The following is a 6923-nucleotide window of genomic DNA, read 5'->3' on the forward strand; positions in this document are numbered from 1 at the left end:
CTCAGTACTGGGACCCTTGTCCCCTGCTGTAGCCACAGTTGAGAGAGCCTGTGCCAGAGACAGATGCCTGCCTGATGCTCAGCACTGGGCACCTGCCAAGCTGGGCCTCAGTGAGCAGGTTCTCAACCCTGGGCCACCCCAAGCCTCAAAAGCAACCAGTCCTATCTGGGAAGAGCCATCCAGCCAGGCTGGAGTGGGCCCTGCACACCGGGGACACTGTGCAGGGAGGAGGCCCTGGGTTCCAAGGGCACATAAGCCCCTGCCAGGTACACCTTTGACTTTTTTGGGGTGATTCTTGCGGATTCTCAGGCTTCTTCACTCCGGGGTTCCCGAAACTGCAGAGACTGCAGGCCCATCATGGTAAGATTCTGGAAAGGACACTCCCCAAGCTGAAGCAGCACCTGGTGAGTAGAAGCAGCCCTCACAGGGCCTAGCCTGCCTGCACTTTCATGTTCTTGGCCTTGGTGAGGCCAGGTCTGAGCTGGGGTCCACTGGCCAGGGGGGTGGCTGCATGGGGCCTCTGGGGGGGAGGTTTGAGGCCAAGCAGGCCATCCCCAATCACTTGTGCCTCTGTCAGGACAAGGAATACATGTCCACAGCAATTTATACTACGCCATGGTTTCAGCGCTGCTTTATTGACCATGTAAGTGTGCCCAGGGAGACCAGTTCCCTGAGGGGCATCCCAGGGGAAGCCCAGAACCCTGGGGAGGGGGGAACTGGGGTCCTTGGGCAAACTGTCTTTCCCTGGGCTCCTGGAGGGAAGGCTGGGTCAGCCCAGGAGGAGGGCAAGCCCGTGCCCACCCTGCAGTCAGCCCCAGGCTTCTTGGAGGTGCTCCTGTGGAGCCTGGGGCAGTCTTTTATCTCTAGGTCAGCAGATGTGCAGGCCAGGCCCTTAGGACCCCAGGTGGCCTGGTGGGGACCTCTTCAGTCCACTCAGCTAAGAGCTGTAGGGCCTGTTTGGAGGCAGCCTGTGGGACCACAGGACGCAGAGGCAGTGGGGGGCTCCTACCCTGTTCTAGGACACTCCCTCAACACACACCTTGTGCCCTGCTCAATCTGCCCCTCCTGGGCCTGCTGTCCCCACAGACACCATTCTCACTCACACTGAGACTACTGGACGCATACATCCTGGAGGGTGAGCGAATGCTCACAGCCATGGCCTATACAATCGTCAAGATTCACCAAAGTGAGTAAGCCTGAGCCTGGGATGCTCAGGCCACAGAGGTGGGCCAGCTGACACACAGGCTGGGTAGGGGCCCTGGGAGAGGTGGCAAGAATGGGGCCAGCTGCTGGATGTGACACTGCCTTGGTTCTCCTGGGGCCAGCAGAGCGTGTCTGCTGCCCCCAGGGAAAGGCCCCAGGGTGGGGGCTGAACCTTCCCAGTGGGGCCCCTGTTGGCCTGATGGCATCCTTATCCTCAGAACGCCTCCTGAAGCTGCCCCTGGAGGGATTGCATGAGTTTTTCCAGTACTCGATCTCCAAGCCATGGACCCTGGATGATGACACAGTGATCAAAAGGTTACAAGCCACAATGACTGAGCTGCAAAAGAAGAAATATGGCCTACTCCCTCCAGGTGGGCTCAGCAGGGGTCCCCTCCTGATACCCCTTCCAGGGCAGTGACCCATGGATCATCCAGGGCCTTCCTGCTCCCCCCGTCCACCTGCTCATCTGCTCTAAGGCTCAGCCTGCATGGGTTGGGCCCCAGGGCAGCCTCCACAGATACTGACCATAACCTTCCCAGGCACAAAGGATGTTCTCAGGGTGGGGCCAGGGTGGCCATTTGGGCCACCAGCAGCCCCACCCTGCACAGATCACAGAGCCTGGGGGAGACACTGACCTGGTGTGCTCACTTCCAGCAGAACCTGAGGAGTTCCCCACGAGGCCCCTGGGTCTGGAGCGACCATCCCTGGAACCCAGGCCTTGCCCTATCACTACAAGCACCAGGGAACTCCCTGGAGAGGACGGGCCAGCTCTCCATGGCCCACCTGCCCAGCACCAGCAGCAAAGACCCTCACCCAGCCAGGCCTGCTTACAGGCTGAAGAGCACCATCAAGAGGGGGCCGTGGCATCAGGATGCCCCCTGAGGGCCCAAGAGTCTCTGAGTCTGTCCTGCCTATTCCCATCCCTCTGCATACCTCAGGACCGAATGTGGCCCTGGAGATGGACCTCCCTTCCCAACATCCCCAAGAACTATGAGTGTCCAGTGAAGTGGCAGGTTGACATCGGGTTTGAGCCCGAGTGTTGGGACCTTTGCCCCTCAGCACGGGCCAAGGTCCCCTCAGGGCAACACTGCAGGCCTAGCCCTGCAGCCCCACCAAGGCCCCAGACACAAGTCCTTCCTGGGCCCATTGAACATGCAGCCACAGGGCCCAGGACAACCCTCCTGACCCATGACAAGTGCAGCCAATGCCCTTCCTGGGGCAGTGACCACCATGGCCAAAACAGGATATGCTATTTCAACTTCATTAAGATTTGTAATGCTACTCCATCATTTTGCAAATGACCCTTTGACATTATCCATGACACAACAGGCATTTGTGATGAAGTTAAATTTTCCTCAAAAATCCAATGATTTCTAAGATTTGTCTTTCAAATGAGATGCATCTTGCCACTTGCAGCACTAAAGCATTGAATCCCAAATCCCGGTGTTCACCACAGGGTGGCAGAATTCATCTTCTGCCTCAGTCATCCAGCTGCAAGTATTCATAGAGCAGACACTTTGAAAAACATGTAAGCTTTTGTATTAAGGAGCTCCAATGGCAAAGCGTGAATAATTTCCCACTATAAATCTCCTAGAGCTCCTTTCATTTCTTTCTTGTTACTATGAGGCAAGAATGGTAGTGGTGAATCTGGTAGGGTTTGTAACATGTCTCTAATGATCTTGGACCATGGTATTCCCAGAAACTTGCCTGACTGCTCTCAGCCCTTTTGTTTGGCTAAACTGAACAGTTCTACTTGGCTAATTCTATTTACCATAGCTTGCATAGTCTCTCAAGCTTCTCCCATTGAGACAGAAACTATTATGAAGTTGTCAATATAATAAAATAACTTACTTTAGGTATGGTCATATATACATTTCTAGTCTAAAAAACATGGCAGTACATTAAATCTATATCTTTGGGGGAAAATGGTACAACTATACTCTATTCCTTTCCATACAAAATGAACTATGCCTGATAGTTCTTTGTTTCTAAAAGTTCACCTAAAAGCATAAATGTATGCAAATTGCATTTAACTTTTAAAAGAGTAATGAGTCATTCCAGAAGACAACACAAATTATAATGTTACAATTAAAATCATATAGTGGCTCAGAAATAGATATAGAATGCAAAGGCTTAACAAGATGTAAATTAGCCCAATTTCACATATATATTATATAAGGCTATTTCAATATAAAATATGGAATCCCTACTGTTGAACAATAGGATTGGAAGAACCAAAGACACAGGTTTGATACCTGGCCTGGCACAGTAGATTAAAAGTATTGTTGCAGCTGTGGAGTAGGTTACAACTATATCTCAGATATAATCCCAGGCCTGGACACTCCATATGCCACAAAAAAAATATGTTTCAATTAGGATAATTTTAGTTGTAAATGAAAAAAATATGAAATTGTTTTTAAATGTAAGGATATTTGTTGGTTGGCTTACCTAACTGCAAACTCCAAAATCCTGGAAAGCCTCAGAATGAGTTGACAAAAATGATCAATTATACTATAATAAAATCCTTTACTTTCTTCTTCTTGTCCCATTTGTCAGTGTTGAATTTAGCTTAAATCTTACACCCTGAGCACTAGAAGGAGTGCAATCTGTAGTAATTCAGAGAAGAGGCTCTTCGTACGACACTAGCAGAGCTAACTGCCCTGAATATTAGGTGGAAAAGGAGATGCTCTAACACAGTGGTGTCAGGAAGAGTATTTTTGAAGAAGTGACTAGACCTCCAGCTAAAGTATGGTGGAGATCAGTTGAGCTGTGGGTGAAAAGTGAAGCCAGAATAGAATTGACAGTGAAGGAAGAAGATGAGAAGTAGAAGATGCTGCTCTAAGATCAACTGCAGTTCATTCCCCTAACGATCTCTGATAAGTTACCCTCAGAAACAGGACCCTAGGGGTGCCATGCTCACAGTGCATAAAGGAAATTGATTCAAAGGGCATAAGAGGTGGACTATGGTGACTATGGTAATGTATTATGACTCTCCCCTTTAGAAAAGAATCATTTATTGCTCTTATTTCTGGGAAAGCTGTGAGCAGACCACCTCTTAAAGATTTGCATATGGAAATCTTTAAGGTGGAAGTTCCTGAGCCAGCAATCAAACCCACACCACATCTGTGACCTGAGCCACAGCAGTGAAAACACAGGATCCTTCGCCCAATTTTCCACAAGAGTACTCCCAGGTTGAGGAGTTTTAGTGACCTAAGATGCCACAAATTTCTGGTTGTTTTCTCTAGAGAATTGTGCCCTATGAGGGAGTTAGTGATAGAATTTACTGATGGAATTTTGGACACTCAGCAGTGACAGAGCCAGACAACAGTTGGTAACAGGTAGATCCTGCTGCTCATTGAGTCTATACAGAGCATTTTCTCTGACATAGTGCACAGTGACCATAAAAGTGGATGAAAAAAAATGACCGATATCACATTCTGATCCAAAGCAGCTCTCCTTTCTACAACTTTTGCAAGAATTGATTTTTTTAAGAGGCAAGCAGCTGAATATTATTCCATAACAATGATCTGTGCCACCTGACCCAGCAATACAACTGATTACATATACAAAGTATCTATTTCTCTATTTTTTCCCACTGTCCATCTAGTTCAATTAGTTTATCTAATAATAGAGTGTCTAAATTACTGCAGTATTTCAGACACCATTGCCTTATAAAAGAAATCACCCCCAAACTTAGTGGTTTAAAACATCAACATTTATTACTATTTCAGATGGTTCCAGTGGGTTTGGAATTTGATCAGTTCATTTGGGTACTTCAGGCTCAGCATGTCTGATGAGGCTGAAGTTAGAAATTTGTTAAGGTCTGAGTTCTCATCATGGAACAGTGGAAATGAGTCCAATCCATAAGGATGTGGGTTAGATCCCTGGCCTTGCTCAGGTGTTTCTGTAAGCTGTGGTGTAGGTCTCAGATGTGGCTCAAATCCCAAGTTGCTGTGGCTGTAGCATGGATCATCAGCTGCAGCTCCAATTGACCCCTAGTGTGGGAACTTCCATAGGCTGCAGGTGTGGCCCAAATAAATAAATAAATAAATAAATGGGGTGAGGCTGAAGTAATCTAAAAAATTATTTATTCATATACCAGATATATAGGCTGGAAAGCTTTGAATAGTGGAGACTGAAAAAGCTGTTGCTTCTTAATATAAAGGGTGGGGGCACTAATAGAATGGAGCTACCATTTCCATGTTTGCTTAAAGGAAAGGCCATGTGAGGGCAAAGTGAGAAGGCAGCCATCTACAAGCAGGGAAGACAGGACCCACTAGAGGCCAACCCTGTTATCGCCACCTTGATCTTGGAGGTCCAGCCTCCAGAAATGTGAGAAAATAAATGTCTGTTGCTTAAGTTTCCCAGTCAGTAGTATTTTGTTGTGGAAACCCTAGTTAATAATCTGACAATGATGATGACAATGATGATGGTGATGATGAAATGTAATCTGAGTTGGTGACAACAGAAGGATGAATGACTCACCAGATGTGATTCAGAACAATCATGGCTCTTCATCCAGTCATCAAAGGTGGATCATTTCCATATCCATAGATTTTGAAATAATAACAGATATTTTTTAATAAGAAATCTGGAATATCATCCAAAATAAGTGATGTAGTATTTCAACCTACCCTTCCTCTGAGAAATCTCAGAGCATTTACCAAAGGAACTGTGCTCTGTGCAAATGCAAATACTCAAATCATTCAGGAGATTCCATGAAGTATGTTCTAAGTTAACACTCACTCATAGGTGGCAGAATCCTCACTGGTTGTTGACCTGAAACAAAAAGAATGCTAGATATTTTTTTTTTTTTTTTGCACAAAGATGAGTGTATTTGGCATCAGCAAGAATTTCAATTTGAGGCCTGAAACCATGACCAACTATATGCAATCTCCATCAAGGCAAGAAAAGGAGAATGGTTTACAAAGGATAAAAGAGAGTTTGGAGAGTTAAGTAAATAAATAAAGAGCCCATGGCTCTTCACTGGCTGAACAACTTGCAAGGAAAGAAGTGTTTCTTATTCCTACTGGGCTCTGGTATGTTACAGGGCATAAAAGTTCTTCCTTCTGGTCTCCCAATTCCACTTAACTGAGTTTATGTTAATTAATTTTTTAATAAAGGGAGAGAACATTGATACAGCACTCTCATAGTGGACCAGTTCTTCACATCTAGTAGACTATGTGTTTTCTTCAGAGGGCATCAATTTCCATCTTGGGTCCCAGATGCTTGAGTAAATTTATTGTTGTAAAGGACTGAGTAGAAACATTTGGAACAAACCTCCTTTTCCAAAATAGGAAAAAGCAGCACCATATACTTGTGCTACCAAAGAGTAAGTCCTGTCATATCCCCGCACAATTTACTCTTATGATTTAGGAATAAAATGGAGAGACAGGCTAAATCCATGTGGAAACTGGAAGCTTAAAATCCTGTATCATTCATCTTTTCTTTGTGTGATTTTTCTTTATATGAGAAAAAGCTGGAACACAGAGTCAAAGGATGTGTTTGATTACCATCTTTTAACATCTTTTCCCTATGGGGCAGGTCTCACTTGGAAAATGAGACTCAAAAAGTAATTATATAGACCAATTGGGTGAAGAAAACGATGCTTTTGCTGGAATTACTCTGTAACAAGTGAGTACACCAGCAATTCCAGGTAGGGGAAAATAAAAGAGGTTGGGATTTAGGAAATAGTTAACTTTATTCTATCAGCATCAGAA

This window comes from Sus scrofa, unplaced genomic scaffold (genome assembly GCF_000003025.6).
Source record: "Sus scrofa isolate TJ Tabasco breed Duroc unplaced genomic scaffold, Sscrofa11.1 Contig2724, whole genome shotgun sequence".
NCBI classification, from domain to species: Eukaryota; Metazoa; Chordata; class Mammalia; order Artiodactyla; family Suidae; genus Sus; species Sus scrofa.